The following is a 20,787-nucleotide window of genomic DNA, read 5'->3' as shown; positions in this document are numbered from 1 at the left end:
ATATCTACTCTATATTTCTTTACCAGCTTTTTAGTAGAAATAGTCGTTTACTCTGTATTTTCCACGTATAGTTTTACTAACTATGACAATTGAATAATTTATATATGGCAGCAGGCTCTACATCCAAAAATTCTCCGGAGACTGATCCAGTCAACCAAGAATTTCATTCTCAAACGACGTTTTCACTGCACCATACCAATTGAGGCTTTGCACAACCTCCATGTTCCAACGTCAACACATTTTGCCAACATGTTTGTTAGATTCTTTTCACTCCTTATCTTCTCCAAACACATATCATCTTCCACTAACCTGCGAGTGAAATGATATTGCGTTCTGTATTTTGTCTTTGAATGATAGACCGGGTTCCTCACCAACTGTATGACACTTTAACTATCTATATAAATAATTTTCTCGTGCTGCTTCTTGTCCAATTCTTCTAAATACTCTGTTATCCATATCATCTCCTTTACAGCTTCAGCTATTGCCACCTTCTCAGCCTCATTAGATGTAAGAGCAACACATTTCTGAAGCTTAGACATCTCATCATCCATGACTTGCTCTCACTTTGTTGTATCCTCCAACTGTAGGGCATCACCAAGGGACTCTGATTCCTCTTCATCAGCCAGCAACAGATAATGTAATGAAGGTGAATACATGTAACGCCCCTAATTCTCTATAACCTAATTAGTGACGTCACCCATGCATACATATCTCATTAAGCGGAAGCTCATCATAAATAACCTTGAAAGAGTCTTTCATAAATATTCATGAATGCAAAATAAAACCTAAACTCCGAAAATAAACCTTCAATACTGAATTCAAAATAAATCCAACTAAAACAATACTCAATGCTATAACTTAAAACAGTCTAATAAAAGTAAACTCCTAAAAATATCATGTCTCCAACTTCCATGGTGGCCTCAGCTCCGCTGTCAACCGTACATTGACGCCTTTCCTTTACCTGAAAAATATTGGTAGCACATGGCTTGAGTATTTTATGAAATACTCAGTAAGTCACCCCACTGTTGGGGTTAGGAATGCAAACACATTCAACATATGAGCGGGACCTAACTTTTCATAAACTTTTCATAGCCTTGGGCGCTTTCCTATTCTAGGCAGGGTTGGGTGTGTGGTACTCCTTCACACACGGCCCATGTACGTGTACATGGACCCACCAGGCGGGCTCGTAAATATACCCCCTGGGCCTGACTTGGTCGGACACAATGTGTTACACGTAGCCGGACACCACAGAACAGAAAAGGGCCCGCATGATATCATGGCGAACCTAAATATCGTATTTCATTCTTCCGTAACATAAAGGGGAAGAATCCTGATGCACGTGACATACATATATGCATGAGTTCCCTTAACGTATCTAACATGGCATTACATAAGCAGTGCTAACATCGCATTTACGTTTCTTACATCACATGGCATCTCACATGACTTACATTACATGACATATTACATAAACATTCCAGTTGCATAAACATCTCATGATATGACTCGATAATTCTACGTTTATCTATGGCATCGATCAACATATTCATGGCATATAATACTAACATCTCATTCATGACTTCACATAACATAAACAGTCAACCGTCAACATAATTCATACATCACATAACATACACAATCTATACATCACATAATCATATGACATAAATATGGTGCATGCAGGGGCCACAGGGCACGCACCATCATACAACACGTAGTAAGCTAACTCCAACAGTAAGGTCACTTACCTCGATGGTCTTGGTTGAAGTCACTCACAACGAGCTAATCCCGGCGGTTAAATACGTCCTATGAAAACCACATAAAAACTTAGAAACCTTTCATAACATACCCTAGCTAAACCTCATGCTATTTATAAAAAATAAACCCCCCGACCTAATCTGTCTTTAACGTATAGGAACCATACTGACCTCGGATGGTAAAACTAAGGGCAGAAACAGCTTCGAAAGGGCCAAAAACCTTGGAATCGATATATTATAGTGATACCTTGCCGCTAAGCCTAGCTACAGAACTGGCCAACTAAACCGCCAAGTCGAGCTGCGGGAATTGATGGAACCGAGCCGATTTCGTACACGTGCGAGCCGACCCGCACTGTGTACGCATGCGAAGCTGCCGAAGTTGCTAGGTGCGCGTCTGCAGCTCGACCCTATTCCAAAAACCTTGCCTTCCTTACCCGACAAGCGACGAAACTCTAGTTTCCGCCTTCCCGATTCCAGCGACGCGCCGACAATCCCACAACGTCCTCAACACCGAGACGGCCAACCTTCTTTGACACAATGATCCCAACATCAATGCCTTACTACTACTCGATTCTTCCTCCGAAGAGCAACCCCAACGTTTCCAGAGGAAAGTTTGGAGAGGATCCTTTTCAAGAGATGTAAAAGGTTGGACATAGGAATATAAAACTAATCTCAAGACATTACCAATAAGGCATACTAGGTTTCTAGGATAAAGAAATTTAGAGAAATATGAATGTTTCTCTTATGTAATAAAAGTCTCGCAGTAAATCTCTCGATTTACGGGAAGATTACATTTAATTATTTATTCTTTCCTTATTTGATTTTATTTTATTCCATAAACCCAAACCGTTACAATTTCTAATAACTTCTTCGTTTAAAATTACACCTTTTCGATGGGAATAAATGCATAACATAATATCTTGTCCTTTACAGAAATAAAAATAAAATCTTAACCAGATAAGGCAAAAATGGAAAATCTGAATCGTTACAATACATATCTTCGTAAATGATAGTTCTAGATGATCTTTTCAACACCTGCTGTCACTTGCTCCACCTCTGGTTCCTCAGCAACCGTCTAAGGAGTTTCTTGAGTATCTGCTCATCACTAGGTGAATCTTTCAACAACTCAACCTCAACTCTCACTTGCTTCGTTGTCTTAGAACCTTTCTTCTTTTTGTTCTTATACATGACATTTCATGAAGGGTCACGTCACAATGTCTCAGAACATTTCTATTCTTGGCATCCCAAAACCTGTACTCAAACATGTAAGGCCCATAGCCTATGAAGTAGCACTTCACAGCCTCAGCGTCAAGTTTGTCATTGTTCTAGCCTATGAAGTAGCACTTCACAGCCTCAGCGTCAAGTTTGTCATTCTTCTCTGGATCAATACGAACATACGCAATACAACTAAAAGTTCTCAAGTGATAGTACTTGAGTTCTTTTCCTATCCATACTTCTTCTGGCAACTTGAACTCCAAGGTTACTGACGACCCTCTATTATTCAAGTAGACTGCTATATTTACGACATTAACCCAAAATGTCTTTGGCAATCAAGAATGAATTCTCTTACTCCTTGTTCGCTCATTCAATGTTCAATTTATTCTTTCAACAACATCAATTTGTCTTGCTTTACTGGGAATTGCCTTCGTTAATCTAATTCTTTGAGCTGCACAAAATGCTTTGAATTATGACTTGTTGTACTCTCCTCTATTGTTAGACTTCAGACATTTACTCTTCAAGCCGATTTTATTTTCAACTTCAACTTTTCACTTCCAGAATGTAGCAAACACATCTGACTTGTGTTTCAGGAAATAAATGCACACCTTACTGCTGAAATTATTGATCAAGGTGACGTAGAACTTTGATCCGCCAAGGGATGAAACTAGAGATGGTTTCCAAACGTCTATATTGACTATTTCTAACCATACTATCTTCAATTCTCTAGTAATCTTTGTGAAACTAGCTCGTTTTTGTTTGCTCATAATGTAGTTCTCATAAGAACCCATATCAACAAATTTCAGACCTTCTAAAACTCATTTCGCACAAGCATCTTCATTTTTTTGGCGCTCACATGTCCAAGTCTATTATTCCATATACTTGAATTTGAAGCACTCTTAGCAACAACAACCATGTTCATATACCCTGCAGTGGTGTATAAGTTTCCAGATTTTATGCCACGTGCTACCACCATAGCACCCTTCAAAATCTTCCATGAACTCTTCCCAAACTTTGTTGCATAATCTCTACTATCCAATTGACCAATAGAGATCAGGTGCTTCGTGAGACACGAATTATATCTGACATTCTTTAATGTCCCACTGATTTTCTGTCGAAGTTATGCGGACATCCCCTTTTCCTTCAATCTCAAAATCTTTGTTGTCACAAGATACACCTTCTCAAAATTTCCAGACTTGAAATTTCAAAAGAGCTCTTTATTTGGAGATGAATAAAAAGATGCACCTAAATCCAAAATCCAGGATTCAATCAGACTGTACGCGCTGATGATTAGAGCATCCCTAATGTCTTCAGCTGAATTTATAGAATCATCATCATGTTCTGGTTTGTGATCATGCTTCCTCTTTGGTCTTATACAATTGTCTGAAAGTGATATTTTTCTCCACAACTCCAACACATTACATTTGGTCTGTTTTAAAATTTTTCCCAGTTCTTCGATTTTGATCGATTTTTTTGACACTTCATTTACTTCTTTCCGTTTGGTCAACACTGAGAGCACCACCAGATGAATTCTCAATTTCTCGTTTTCGAATACTTTCGCTGAGAAATATATCTCAAATTTCATCGAACATCATTTTCTCATATCCTCGAGAACTACTAATTGCGGCAACTACTGTATCCCACGACTCGTGTAAAGATGGCATAAAAATCAATGCTTTAATTTCACTTTCGAAATTAATTTCCACAAAACTCAATTGGCTTACAATCATATTGAATTCATTTATATGATCCGCAAGAGATCCACCTTTCATACATTTGAAGATTGAACAATTTTCGCATCAAATACACCTTGTTAATAGTCGACAATTTTTCGTACATATTTGATAGTGCCTTCAATAGATTTGACGTTTTCTTTTCCTTGATTATGTTGAATGCTACGTGAATGGCCAATGTCAACCAAATCAATCTGGGAGCCTCACGATTCTTGAGCTTCAACTGTTCCGTGGTCAGGTATCCGACTTCACCCCCAATAGGGGTTCGTGAAGATATTTATGGTACAAATTATCTTCAATTTGCATCTTCCAAATACCGAAATCGAATCCAGCAAACTTTTCAATTCCAATCTTTGAACTTTGGGCAAGATATAGAGTATATAAATATATCTAGTAGGCACAACTCATTTGTAGGCTTTCATCACATCCTTGACCTAGCAAGACACCAGGGTTTACTCATCATCACTTTTTTGTGCGTAAAAAAACTCTCTCTAACAAGTGGGGACAACATGTGCTACAATTGTTTTGATAAGCAGTCTTAGCTCTGTGATAGAGCGCGTGGCTTTTAACCACGTGGTCGTGGATTCGATCCCCACGGATTGTGCTATATAAATTAAAAATATCTGCAAAGAACCCAACGACTCTTTGTCTCGAGAATAGTCTTTAGGACTATCAATATATACCACCAACCTAATACAAAATATGGGTATAAAAATATACCCAATAAGCAACACTCATTTAAATAACTCTATCTAACAACAAGTGGGGACTGATGGTGTTAATATAACACATGCGGAAGCAATTTGGATCTTAGGCACTTCTAGAACATCAATTATAGTAAATAACTAGCATGTTCATAAGTATTAAAACTTAATGAGTTTGAATACTAACCTTTTGTAGTTCAAACTTCCTTTTTCTCACGAACCGGTTTCGAACCACCACTAGTGTCTTCTCCATTATCCTCCGACCTTAGAACGGGATTGTGGAATCCGGTGAGTGACTAAACTTGGGAGGAATTTTGTATATATGAAGAGAGTGTTTGTGAGAGGTTTTTCTCAAGGTTTTTCACCAAGAAGAAGGAGACCTTCCATGCACCATGATCACTCTATTTAAAGAGTCATGTTTGCATGTTCATGCAAATTTGAGATCACCAAATTTTGACACTTAAAATTCCACTCAAATGTTTGGGATTATGTGGCAAGCATGCATGTTTGAGTTAACCAAATTTTGACACTCAAAATACCACTCAAACTTGTGGGGTTTATTTGGCAAGCATGCAAGTTTGGTTAAACCAAATTTTGACACCTCAAAATTCCACTAACATGGATTTTTCCATTAAATGAAGTCAACATTTTGACTTTCTTCATTTTAATTCAACAATTAATTTGAATAATGAATTTCAAATTAAAGTAACATTAAATGATTAATTAAACTATTTAATTAATATTTAATATTAATTCAAATGTCAATCCCAATCAATTCCGACACATAATTGATTAAGATATTTAAATCTTATTTAAATATCTCAGATTCTCTCCTTTTGTTTAATTCGTAAATAAAACAAAAATGCGGTTAAATATATCGTATATATGTAGCGCATATTCCCTAATTTGAATTCGAACACTTCGAACTCACTCGTCACACTGTTTTATGGTTTAGTCCTATATGAGCTAGCAGAGGGACCTAATGGACCTATAGATCATGGGCTCCAACGATCCAAGATTAACCGGCTAAACTCATTAACCTTGTTAACCAACATTCGTTAACTACTAGGACACTCCACTATAGCCTCGTAGTTGCACTCCCCTCACTATAGATATATTTCTGTCCATTTGATATAACCATGATTAGTAAGTCGATCCTTCATAGGTTGTTCGTAACTAGAGCTGGGTCAATTTACCGTTTTACCCCTAAAGTTACTTCTTGTTCCTTATGTCTCACTGATCCTCTAATGAACAATTGGTTTGTGGTCCAACCAGTAAACCGAATCCATCTCAGGCCAATGAGAGGGTGGGGCCCCTTGTTCAAGACCTGGAGTCAGTGCTTAAGGGAATTACCTTTCTTCTACCTCTAAAAGTGGGTAGGAGTGAATTCCATCTTGCACCCCACGTCCCCAGCCATTCACCCGGTCTTACCCCTGAAAAGGGAGGCCTATTGAGTCGGCGAACTAGAGCCACTCTCACCCATGCAAATCTAAGGATAATTCCGAATAAACAGGAGTTCATGGTTAGCTTAGGATTAAAACCGAGTTACCTAGGTTATCGAATGAAAAGAAAATCAGTCTCAACAGTAAACGACATTATAAAGTGAGTGGTTTTCTTCATGGTCCGATCTTATGCAATACTCATTGCATAGGATGCCCCCACTCACATGCCTCCACATGTACAATTTAGTGATCACATTGTTTATATCATATACAAAAGTGGGTCGCATCCATAGTGTCCCCAGAATAAGGTACTCAGCCTTGTCCTTATACTATAGATCATTTTGACTATATACTTGAACTTGATCCACTCTTATGTCTCTACATATAGTTCAAGTAATCATACTATAGCTAGAGTGTTCTTAGTTTATTGGATTTAGATTAATGATCGTAAAGTTCACTTTATTCAATAACAATCCTTACTGAATAAACAACAATAATAACTTTATTGAAAATAGAATATGTTTTTGATTACAAACTATGAGTTTTAGGACATAAAACCTAACAAACTCCCACTTGGACTAAAACTCTAGTGAAGTTTTATAACGTTGAGTAGAGAGAAATACAATAAACTAGGGCATCACATACTCATGCCATTTCTCCCACTTGCCCTAGATTACATAACTCGTAGTCCTAGACTCACTAGGTGCCCTTCAAACACTTTAGCCGTGAGGGGCTTTGTAAATGGATCAGCAATGTTGTGCTCTGAAGCTATCTGTGTGACGATCACATCTCATCGTTGCACAATCTCCTTTATGAGATGATATTTGCGCTCAATATGTTTTCCTCGCTTATGGCTTCTTTGTTCTTTTGAATTTGCAACTGCTCCACTGTTATCACAATAAAGAGTGATGGGAAGATGCATATTTGGAACGACTTCCAAATCAGTTAAGAACTTCCGAAGCCATACAGATTCTTTCGCTGCTTCACAAGCAGCAACATACTCAGCCTCCATGGTGGAATCATCAATGCAACCTTTCTTTATGCTTCTCCATATTATTGCTCCTCCGTTCAGAGTGAAGATAGATCCTGATGTCGATTTCCTCGAATCTACATCGGTCTGAAAATCTGAGTCAGTGTACCCTGTAAGGATCAGATCCTTAGCACCGTACATTAGCATATAGTCCCTCGTTCTCATAAGATACTTGAGGATATTCTTAATGGCAGTTCAATGAGCACGTCCCGGATTGGACTGATATCTGTTGACAATTCCCACAGCATAGCATATGTCGGGTCGGGTACATAGCATGACATACATCAGACTACCGACCGCTGATGCATAGGGAATGTGTCTCATATCCTCAACTTCTTGAGGTGTCTTAGGACTTTGTTCCTTCGACAAATGAACTCCATGCCTGAAAGGTAATAATCCTTTCTTGGAGTCCTGCATCTTATATCGAATCATTTTGTCGATGTACGATGCCTGAGACAATGCTAGTATTTTGTTCTTGCGATTCCGAACAATTTGAATTCCAAGAACAAACTGAGCCTCTCCCAAATCTTTCATTTGGAATTGTGTCGCTAGCCAATGCTTAATGTCAGTCAGAAATCCCACATCATTTCCAATGAGTAGGATATCGTCAACGTACAACACCAGGAAAGCTACTGTAGAGTTGACTATTCTTTTATAAACACAAGGTTCGTCAACGTTCTGTTTAAAGCCATAAGATTTGATCGAAGTACCAAACTTTATATTCCAGGATCGAGATGCTTGCTTCAACCCATAAATGGATCTTTTAAGCTTGCAAACCCTTTGCTCGTGATCCTGTTCAATGAACCCCTCTGGTTGAGCCATATAGATACTCTCTTCAAGATTGCCGTTTAGAAAGGCTGTCTTAACATCCATTTGTCAAATTTCATAATCATAAAATGTGGCAATAGACAAGAGTATTCTAATCGATTTAAGCATAGCAACAGAAGAGAAGGTTTCTTCATAGTCCACCCCCTCTCTTTGGGTATAACCCTTTGCTACTAGTCGAGCTTTAAAGGTCTGTACCTTACCGGTTTGGTCTCGTTTCTTCTTATAGATCCATTTGCAACCAATAGGTTTTATCCTATCTGGTTGATCTACAAGTTCCCAGACTGAATTGAAGTACATTGACTCCATTTCAAGATTCATGGCTTTAATCCACTGATCTCTATCTTCATCATTCATTGCCTGTTTATAGGTCAATGGATCCTCAACGCCATCATCAGGTATGATGACTTGAGTTTCTGCCAAACCCAAGTAACGATCGGGTTGAGTTATAACCCTCCCACTACGTCGAGGCATTCTCAAATCTTGAGAAGGATGTGATTGACCAGAAGTGTCAGCTCCATCAACAACTCTTGTTGAAGGACCAGCTTGATCAACAACTCTTGTTGTTTTATCAGTAGCTTCTTTAGAAATCTCACTTAATACTAGTTTTCTACGAGATTGATGATTTCTTACGTGGTCTTCCTCTAAGAATGTAGCGTTTTTTGATACAAACACTCTATTTTCTTGAGGGTCATAAAACAAACCACCTTTCGTCTCTTTGGGGTATCCTACGAATAGACATAATTTTGAACGACGTTCTAATTTCTTGGGGTTTTGCAACAACACATGTGCTGGACATCCCCAAATTCTGAAGTGACGTAAACTACCTTTATGCCCTTTCCATAACTCATAAGGTGTTTCTGAAACACTCTTAGTAGGAACCATGTTCAAAATGTATGTAGCAGTCTCCACTGCATATCCCCAAAACGGATCGAGTAATTGAGCGAAACTCATCATAGACCGAACTATGTCTAATAGAGTTCTATTTCTCCTTTCTGATAAACCATTTTGTTGAGGCGTACTAGGGGCTGAGAGTTGAGACCTTATTCCATGTTCTATCATATAGTTCTAAAATCTTAAGTCCATGTACTCTCCTCCTCGATCTGATCGAAGTGTTTTAATAGTTTTACCTAATAGATTCTCAACCTCAGTCTTATACTCTCTGAATTTTTCAAGAGCTTTGAACTTGTGATGCGTTAGGTAAAGATAGCCATGCCTTGAATAATCATCAATAAAACTGATGAAATATTCATACCCTCCTCGTGCTTTGACATTCATTGGACCATAGAGATCTGTATGTACGAGTTCTAAGGTTTATTTGGCTCTATAACCTTTTTCGGAAAATGATCGTTTAGTCATTTTACCCTAAAGACAAGACTCACATGGAGGTAAAGAGTTGTCTTCTAACTCATTTAGAAGTTCTCTTTTAACCAATCTCTTAATCCTATTGAGATTAATGTGGCATAGTCTTAAGTGCCAAAGATAGGTATTAGGAGAAATCTTTTGTCGTTTATTTTGAGTTTCAGCTGTTTTAAACATGTTGGTGTTTAAAATAGCTTTTGTTTCGCTCAGTTTTACCATATATAAGTTGTTTTCTAGTTTTGCAGAACAAATATGAATAACTTTTTTGCAAATGAACACTTCATTGATTTCAAAAGATACTTTATACAATTGTTCTAACAAACAAGAGATAGATATTAGATTTCTTTTTATTTCAGGAACAAAAAGTACATTATCTAATATAATGAATCTATCTCCAAAAAACAACTTTAAATTTCCTACTAATCTTGCTGAGACAACCTCTCCTGTTCCAACCTTGAGTGTTATCTCGCCGTCCGCAAGCATTCAAAAGGGGTTAGTTTCCTGGTAAAAAGAACAAATATGATTAGTCGCCCCTGAATCTAGTATCCAAGTTGAGTTGTCATACTCTACTAAACATATTTCTACAACGAGTAAATCATATTTACCTTGTTGTGTCTTTTCGGCTTTCTTCTTTGCAAGGTATTTTGGGCAGTTTCTCTTCCAGTGCCCGTTTTCGTTGCAATGGAAACATTTTCCTTTATCTGCTTTTTGAACCTTGTGTTTGCGGTTATTTTCCTTTATCTGCTTTTTGAACCTTGTGTTTGCGGTTATTTTCCTTTATCTGCTTTTTGAACCTTGTGTTTGCGGTTAGTAGGAATCTTATTTTTCCCTTTACCCTTCTTCTTCATCAAAACACTTTTAGAAGTTGAAGGTCCAGACTTATTTTTGGAGGACGATCCTCGTAGTAATTTCTTGGAGATAGCAATTAAACAACTACATATAGCGCTAGAAATTAAACAACTACAAATACTCATTGTGTAGGCTCTTGCATCATTTTTCTAGCAAATACACCCCAATTTACTCTCATGTGTCACTTTTTTTCTGCCTCAAATAACTCTTTCTAACAAGTGGGACAACATAACTCTTTCTAACAAGTGGGACAACATGTGCTATTAAGGTTGTTACAAGCCATCTTAGCTTAGTGGTAGAGTGAGTAACTTTTAACCATGTGGCCGTGTGTTCAATCCCTTTAGTTGGCGCTATAAATTAAACTCCAATGACTAGTCTTTAGAACAATATACCCACAGCAAGCAATTATGACTAGTCTCTTTAGAACAATATACCCACAGCAAGCAATTATCATTTGAAGGCCTACAAGATTTACTCTCATTGTTATGTTTTTTTTTTTTTTTTTGTTTTTTGCCTCAAATAAGTCTTCTCTAACAAGTGGGGACAACATTGTCTCGAGGGCACCCACATGGAATTCTCACTACTAAACCTAAAACGACTTCAATGTTTAGTACCAACGTTGATCTGTTCTTGACGTCTCATGATTGAGGGATAAACAAGCAAACTTCTCATGATTGAGGGATAAACAAGCAAACTTCTAATTCTTTCCTTCAGTAGCATCTCCTTCCACTTGGATATTTAGCCGACATTCATCACTTTCTCTGATTAAGGATAAACCAACAAACTCGTTGGTAGCTATAAAAAGTAGATGTGGCTGCTGGGATTCGAGCCCAGGTCTCCACGGCCACAACGTGGAATTCTCACCACTAAACTACAGCCACTTAGATATTTAGCCAACATTCATCACTTTCATGATTAAGGATAAACAAACAAACTTCAAATTTGCTCGTTGGTAGCTATAAAAAAAGTAGATGTGGCTGCTGGGATTCGAGCCCAGGTCTCCACGGCCACAACGTGGAATTCTAACCACTAAACTACAGCCACTTGGATATTTAGCCATCATTCATGGCTTTCATGATTAAGGATAAAATAAACAAACTTCTAATTTGCTTCACAAATTTGTTCATAAAAGTCAATCGGGTGGTTTGAATTAGGTTAATATGCTTCAATGGTTTATAGAAATAAAAAAAATCAAATGTGGCGGTTGGGATTTAAGCTCAGGTAGGTATCCACAATCACAACATGAAATTCTCGCCCTTAAACTACAACCTCTTGGATTTTTAACCCATCTTGACATGATCCCATCATATATAGCTTTTATACATGGTATAACATATCATAACATAACATAGCATAGTATCAAATAACATAGCATAGTATCAAATAACATAGCATAGTATCAAATAACATAGTATAGTATAGCATAGCATATCATATCATTCATACATATGACATATGCTGGGGCCATAGGACGCGCCATCATATATAATACAATTTATCCAACCAAGCTAATAGTGGAGTCACTTACTTGGTTTGTCCAAGATGATGTTACTCAACCATCCATTTTGAGTAATTGCCATCTTTTTTGATTCCAACAAAACCTTGGCCACGAATATTACTTAGAGCCTTGTGGAGATTAAGTCTGAGCCTTGTGGAGATTAAGTCTAGACACTTGAATCGTCAAAAAGCATCGAGAAATAAGGAAGAACTCAAGGTAAGTTTTTGAGTTTTTCATTCTTAGTTTTTCTTGAGAGATGGGAGATTCAAGGAGATTCATATTACAAAATTTAGTAGGTTGATCTAGAAAGTATTTTGCATATTTTTCGTGATGAAAATTAGAATCGAATCGAATTAGAAGGAGTTCTGGTGTTTGTTGAGAAACAGTAATTTTGAATGAGAATGTAGGTCAATTTTGAATGAGAATATCTCTTCTATGGTTGAAAATAAACTACAAGAAAAACATCTTTGTAATAATGGATTATTTACTCTAATACTTTGGTGGAGGAACCAAGTTGATTCAAGTTTGCTATGAAAAGTAATGAAAATATAAAGAAAATTGGAAAAAACCATAAAATTCTTCGAATTCTAAAAATTAATTGTGCAGATGGAACATTCGATTGACGCGTCAGACATCGAGCAGTGAAACGCAGCGAAGCTAGCGGTGGAAAGATGTCGAACTATAGGAGTAATGCGTCTGCCAAGCGTGTGGAAATGTGTCATGGTTTGACTGGAACAATGCATTAAACTTCCACGGGAGACGCATCGCTTAGACCTAACCTAATTTGACCCTAAATTGTGACCCTTCAACCCGCGTGCGACTCAGTTCAGTACCCACCACCAGATCCATGATTCGACCTGATCAGAGCGCCTAGTAGTGAGCAGTACATGCTGCCACTAGAAAATTCATGGGTAATTGTCGCGCTCGTTGGGGTTCAAAGTCGAGTGTTGACTGCGTGCTGCCCATATGCCCGCACATGAGTCTCCATGCATTGTTGCGCGCGTAAACTTCGAATGTACATTGAGAATTGTTTTACAATCGTTTTGTCTCCCGATCCACTATTTTTTCGTCCCAGTTGCAATTTGACCTTAATGTCACTTGAATCAGAATCAATGAGTGAATTTTCAAGAAATTTGGAGCCTCCAATAAGTGAAGGCATGTATAATCTTGGTAAGTAGCCACAGATTCTTTAGGCAAGTAATATTTCAGGGAACACTAGAACGTGTTATCGTACAAACATATCTTGCCTTAGGTGTTTAAAATATGCATGTTTAAGACTCTAGAAGGGCTATTTGGATGAGAACACTATATATGTTATGAAAAATGATTGAAATGCCCCTGGGATGAGAATTTAGGTACATGCCTACTTTAATGATTTTTGTTGTGATTGAAATGAGGATATGATATTGTGATATGTACCTTGGGCAATTGATAGATGTTATTTTCCGGTTGAGTTTGCATGAATATTTCGTCCTTACGTGATTGATATTAATATCTCTATAAAAAGTTGAACGAATGTTTTGAAAATATTCTCCGTTCTTTATGTGATTGATAAGAGTATCTTCCTAGTTAAGTTGAGGGCGCTAGAATTAGAGCGATTTTCTAGTTGACCTAGAACAATATACTTCTAGAGTACCAAGCCCCAAAGGATTGTGAGCATCAATCACAAGTATAGATATAAGAGCACCAAGAGGTTGGGATAGCCCTATGATGTTAGTCCTGAACGTCCTAAAAACGATAGACAATATTTAAAGCGTCTAGACGCCCTAAAAACCTAGTAAGCCTCCTTAGCAAGATTGATTTGGAAAGCCTTATAGGGTTATTGGTATTATGAACGATGTAACCAAAACCTCCAAAGAAATTTGAGTTACTAATGTGTGAGGGATGGATCAAGGTTGATGTCTCAATTTCGTAAACTAGTCCTAAAGAGAGACTTGGGATTACACAGGTAGTTATCTTAAAGCAAAGTATTTCTATTGCATGTAGAAACAAGTCAAGGCTAAAGTTGCGATTCTGTAAATCGGTCTCGAAAATGACTTGAGAATACATAGGTAGATATCTAAATGTGAGTATTTCTATTACGTGTAGAAACGAAACATGATTAACACCGTGATATTGTTGCTTACTGGGTATTTTTATACTCACCCATATTTTTTTTCAAGTGGTCACAGGTTACCGGTCGAGGTGGGAGAGTGTTGAGGAGCCGTGTTTTTACATAGGGATGTCAACCGAGGGCATCAGTTTAGCCAATATTTTCATGGGTTGTTGTACTATTGTGTATGCCATTCCCATTTTTGGTTTGTAAACTAACGTGAACAAAGTTTGTTTTGTATTTTTTATTTTGGATTTTTATTTCAAGAATGATGTTGTATGATTTTAACTCGTGAAATTTTTACTCTTTTTTTTTTGTTTTTTTGTTTTTTTTGTTTTTTTTTTTGTTTTTTTTTTTGTTTTTTGTTTTTTTGTTTGTCTTGTCTATTATTGCCTTGTTCTTTTAGTCATGGTTTGAGATTTAAAACCTTAAAAATGGAGTTGTAATAGGTTCTCATATTAGCTGACAATTGGTTGTATTTGTAGATGAAAGCTTCCTTCAGATACAACTGAGTGATTGACTCATCACCTATCGTTAAGATATTGTGGGTAGTCTTTCTCTTCATAAAATTGTATCCTTCGACTCAATCGATGCCTCCAAAACATTGGGGTTAGTCGTCTTTCAATCAATCCAAGCGGGTGATACTTACAGAAGTCCCTGAGGTACCTAGGCTCTCTTGACTTGCTAACATTGTTTTTGTCGTATCAGTTCTCCACATTTGTTGTAGCAACATGAATCAGAGACCGTAGGGTCTCCATGGACATCATCACCATATGGGAGGACAAAATATAAGAAGATATTAAAGCACAATCAAGCTATCTTAGCGTCACAAAAAACATGCATCAATTTCAGGGGTACTAAGTGATGCTACTAGTTATTCAAGCTATGACTTACATACATAGTTGTAAAAAGCCATCTTAGCTCAGTGATAGAGTGTGTGACTTTTAACGACATGGTCACAGGTTTGATCCCCACAAATGGTGCTATAAATTAAATAGTCTGGAAGACACATCAACATATACCAATCTAATAAAAAATATGGGTATGATATAGAGTATATAAATATACTTAGTAACCTCAAACTCATTTGTAGGCTTTCATCACATCCTTAACCTAGCAAGACAAACAATTTACTCATCATTATTTTTTTCTGCCTCATGAACTCTCTCTAACAAGTGGGCACAACATGTGCTACCATAGTTGAAAAGAACTTAATGACTCCTTATCTTGAGACACCACGATTTACTCTCATCGTCACTTGTTTTCAACCTCAAATAACTCTCTCTAACAAGTGGGGACAACATGTGCTACCATTGTTGCGACAAGCCATCTTAGCTCAATGGTAGAGAGCATGGCTTTTAACCGTGTGGTTGTGCGTTTGATCCCCATAGATTGCACTATAAATTGACTAGTCTTTTAGAACATTGAGATCTACTTGTCTTTGGCACTTTTTTTTTTTTTTTTTTTTTTTTTTTTTTTGCCTCAAATAACTCTCTCTAACAAGTGGAGAAAACATGTGCTACTAGGGTTGTGACAAGCCATCCCAACTTGGTGGTAGAGCACGTGGCATTTAACCACGTGGTTGTGGGTTCGATCCCCACAAATGGCGCACATATCCAGTAAGAAAATACCTCATTTGACACTCTCTCTTACAAACATGTACAACCATGTACATGACTAGTCTTTAGAACGTACCTAACATACCCAATATATACCCAACCTAATACAACATATATGGGTATGGCTTACTCATCATCACTTTTTTCTGCCTCAATCCCGTTGGCCATGTAGTTGTCCAAGGTCGGGGCTGGGGCTACCCCTTATATGTACCAGCTCCAATGACTATCCACATGATTAACACCCATCGCCCCACCCCTTATATGTACCAGCTCCAATGACTATCCACATGATTAACACCCATCTACAGGACGGATCCACCATGCAGGGTAATCCATTTAAACTATCAAGTCACACATCATCCTTAAGAAGTCTCATGCCTAGCTTAACTGTATCGTACTAGAGCATAACGACATTGTACTAGAGCGAAAAGGTATTGTACATGTGTTAACTTGCTCGTCATCTCTATGATGGTTTGACGGTCTTAACATGGATTCACATTTTGAAGTTCCTCTGTTTTGACTCATCGAGTTTGGATCGATCAAGAGTACTATAGCCATATCCTTAGATCATCTCACAATTCTAATGCACTCTGTCTACTGGAGACATTCCATCATAAGTCATCGTCTAGCCAAATTGATGCTTTCACTCTCCTCCGAAATTTCTTCTATTACTTATTCTCTATAGAGAGGATCAGAGATTGAACCACTTGGATTCAATGTACAATCAATCATGCATACAGTCATACATGCTCAACGGGATGATGATATCCATAAAGTACCTAGAACGTAGATATATATTTTCTTATCCTCTGATTTAGCACGATTATGTACTAGTAGTAGAAATACAATCCATTACATCACTCGAAAGGGAGGGGAAGTAACGCTCATGTATCCATTACTCACAAAGAGTAACTATGCAACATGGTCGATTTAACTTATAGGCACATACAGGATGAAAAAATGTTAAATTCTAAGTATGTTATAGGATCGATAAACATGTATGTTAACTTCTAAGTCAGGATCCTAATGAAAGTTGGATCCTTCCCTCAAAGTTCCTACCTTTTCATATTGTCAATTACAGGATCATAATTTTTTTCAAACGGATACCGCTTTCGAATTTCCTATCTTACCTTTTCTAATAAGCTCTATTTCAATGTTTGCAATCTAGAACATCGTATAGGATCATCGCATAAACAGACTACTTTGCTTGCTTTCTAACAAGTGTGTCTTAAGAAAAAATGTTCGATTTGCCATGAAGCTGACGAAAATCATCACTAGCATCTGTTCGTTACGTGACAAAGTGAAAAAGATCTTCATGTCAAGAAGTTCCTTAGAGATGTTCTCTCGAGATTCATGCCGATTGTTACCTCCATTGAGAAAATTAACGACCTTAAGAACATGTCGGTTAAGGTGGTCGTTAGTCGTCTTAATGTCCATGAGGAGAGACTTCATGGCTATGAAGATAAAGATGAGGAGAAGCATGTCTTACTCACACACGAGGAGTGACTCGCACGAACAAAAAAAAAATGTGGTTGCTTCTTCATTTTTAGGTACGAAGGGACATGGCAACCACAAAAAGGAAAGTAAAGGTTGTGGGCGTGGTCGCAAACGTGGCACAGAGGAGCCGTAAAAATATCTCACAAACCCATGACGATATGATTCACTAGAAGAATAAGAGCATGATTAAGTATTACTCTGGTAAAAAATATAAGTATATGAGTTAGAATACTGCAACAAGAGGTGCAGTGAGGAGGAACCTGTTCGTAGATGGAGAAGACAAAGTGAACGCCAAGGTGGGTCTCGTCTTGACGACTCATGTTTGAGGAATAAACAAGCAAACTTCTAATTCTTTCCAAGTTTCTCATTCTAATCTAAGGAGATCAATGTTTTGTGTTTGATTCATGTTTACTTCTAATTCTTTCCAAGTTTCTCATTCTAATCTAAGGAGATCAATGTTTTGTGTTTGATTCATGTTTACTTCTAATTCTTTCCAAGTTTCTCATTCTAATCTAAGGAGATCAATGTTTTGTGTTTGATTCATGTTTATATGTTTAATTTTGCACCCACTTGGTCACAATGTGGAATTCTCACCACTAAACTACAGCCACTTGGATATTTAGCTGACATTCATCACTTTCATGATTAAGGATAAACCAACAAACTTCAAATTTGCTCGTTGGTAGCTATAAAAAAGGTAGATGTGGTTGCTGGGATTCCTTCAAATTTGCTCGTTGGTAGCTATAAAAAAGGTAGATGTGGTTGCTGGGATTCAAGCCGAGGTCTCCACGGCCACAACGTGGAATTCTCACCGCTAAACTACAACCACTTGGATATTTAGCTGACATTCATCACTTTCATGACTAAGGATAAACCAACAAACTTCAAATTTGCCCGTTTGTAGCTAAAAAAAGTAGATGATATTGGCTGACATTTGGTTGTATTTGTAAACGAAAGCTTCCTTCAGATACAACCGAGCGATTGACTCATCACGTATTGTTAAGATCCTATCAATAGTCTTTCTCTAGATCTTTTGATCCAGTACCCTAAAATTTTATCCTTTGACTCAATCAATGCCTCCACAACATTGGGGTTAGTCATCTTTCAATCCAACCCAAGTGGGTGATACTTACGGAAGTCCCTCAAGGATCTAGACTCTCTTGACATGCTGACATTGTCTTTGTCGTTTCAATTTCCCTTATTTGTTGTAACAACATGAATCAAAGATGGCAGGGTGTGTGGACAATAAGACCACCTACTTTCTAGGTTCCTCCCTATATGAAGAACTCGTGTGTGGGATCAGACTCTATCTAAGCCCTTCGTCCGAAACCCCAATCATGCTTTGTCTCTCTCCTAGTGCTTGAAGCCATAATCTATCATAATGGAACAAAATATAAGAAGATATTCAAGCACAATCAAGGTATCTTAGCATCACAAAAAAACATGCATCAATTTCATGGGCACTAAGTGATGCTACTTGTTACTCATGCTGTGACTTACATACATGGTTGTGACAAGTCATCTTAGCTCAGTGATAAAGCGTGTGACTTTTAACCACATGGTTGCGGGTTTGATCCCTACAAATGCGGCTATAAATTAAATAGATACAAAGGACCCAATGACTCTTTATCTCGAGAATAGTCTTGAAGACATATCAATATATACCAATCTAATAAAAATATGGGTACGACATAGAGTATATAAATATACCCAGTAACCTCAACTCATTTGTAGCCCTTCATCACATCATAAATGTACCCAGTAATCTCAACTCATTTGTAGCCCTTTATCACATCCTTAACCTAGCAAGACACACGGTTTACTCATCATCACTTTTTTCCAGCCTCCATGAACTCTCTCTAACAAGTGGGCACAACATGTACTACCATAGCTGAAAAGAACCCAATGACTCTTTATTTGAGAATTGTCTCCGTCTTAGCTCAATGGTAGAGCGTGTGACTTTTAACCACATAGTCGTGGGTTTTTGCAAAAGAACTTAATGGCTCCTTATCTCGAGACACGACGATTTACTCTCATCGTCACATTTTTTTCAGCCTCAAATAACTGTCTCTAACATGTGATGGTAACATGTGCTACCATTGTTGTGACAAGTCATCTTAGCTCAGTGGTAGAGCGTGTGGCTTTTAACCACGTGGTTGTGGGTTCGATCCCCATAGATGGCGCTTAAATTATATAAATAGCTTCCAAACAACTCAATGAGACTAGTCTTCGTAAATACTCTTTTTTTTGTGAAGGCTTGATATCTACTCTCACCGTCATTTTTTTTTTTTTTTTTTTTTTTGCCTCAAATAACTCCCCCTAACAAGTGGGAATATGTACTACCATAGTTGTTTACCTCAGTGGCAGAGCATGTGGCTTTTAACCATGTGGTCGTGGGTTCAATCCCCACAGATGGGTGCAACCATACCTAGTTTTAACAACTCTCTCTTGCACGTGGGGACAACATATGTGACAGCGAGATGGTGCAACCATACTAGCGCAACCATACTAGCCTCAACTCTCTCTTGCACGTGGGGACAACATATGTGACAGCGAGATGGTGCAACCATACTAGCCTCAACTCTCTCTTGCACGTGGGGACAACATGTGCTTCCATATGTGACAAAGCGGTTCTATGCCCACAAATGGCAAGTTATAAATTATAAATAGCTGCAAAAAAAAAACTCAATGACTAGTCTTTATAACATACCAATAAGCAAATACTCACTCTTTCATATCTCTCTAACAAGTGGGGATAACATGTGCTACCTTTGCTGTGACAAGCCATCTTAACTCAGTAGTAAAGCGTGTGGCTTTTAACCACGTGGTCGTAGGTTTGAACCCCACAGATGGCGCAACATACCCAGTAAGAAGATACTTATTTGACTCTCGAAAGGGTAACTATGCATCCCTTAACTTTGGAAAGGGAGGGGAATATAACGTTCATGTATCCCGTATGTTGCAACATGGTCCATAAACATGCATGTTAACTGGGCACCAAACAGTGCCCATCTTGACGGATATGGTTAAGATAAGCTAACAAACCCTATAATTCTCACAACCAAGGGGCTCGTTGACCTTATTTTGATTGTTCATGATTAAGGGTAAGTTAGCAAACCCCTGGATATTCCCACATTATAATTTTCATATCATACATCAATACA

The 20,787-nt window shown here is 37.8% G+C and overlaps 3 non-coding genes across 3 annotated transcripts; 1 reads left to right on the top strand and 2 right to left on the bottom strand.

The window, feature by feature from the left end:
* Positions 1–11,726: 11,726 nt before the first annotated feature.
* Positions 11,727–11,798, bottom strand: TRNAH-GUG (transfer RNA histidin (anticodon GUG)). Its single transcript has one exon. It is a non-coding gene; the product is annotated as a tRNA-His (tRNA).
* Positions 11,799–11,889: 91 nt separating this feature from the next.
* TRNAH-GUG (transfer RNA histidin (anticodon GUG)) lies at positions 11,890–11,961 on the bottom strand. Its single transcript has one exon. It is a non-coding gene; the product is annotated as a tRNA-His (tRNA).
* A 7,773-nt stretch (positions 11,962–19,734) lies between these two features.
* Positions 19,735–19,806, top strand: TRNAK-UUU (transfer RNA lysine (anticodon UUU)). The gene has a single exon. It is a non-coding gene; the product is annotated as a tRNA-Lys (tRNA).
* Positions 19,807–20,787: the final 981 nt, after the last annotated feature.

The sequence above is a fragment of the Cucurbita pepo genome, chromosome 9 (assembly GCF_057944985.1).
Source record: "Cucurbita pepo subsp. pepo isolate OVF chromosome 9, ASM5794498v1, whole genome shotgun sequence".
NCBI classification, from domain to species: Eukaryota; Viridiplantae; Streptophyta; class Magnoliopsida; order Cucurbitales; family Cucurbitaceae; genus Cucurbita; species Cucurbita pepo.
The sequence above is the reverse complement of the archived record's forward strand: the minus strand, read 5'-3'. Positions and strand labels throughout refer to the sequence as shown.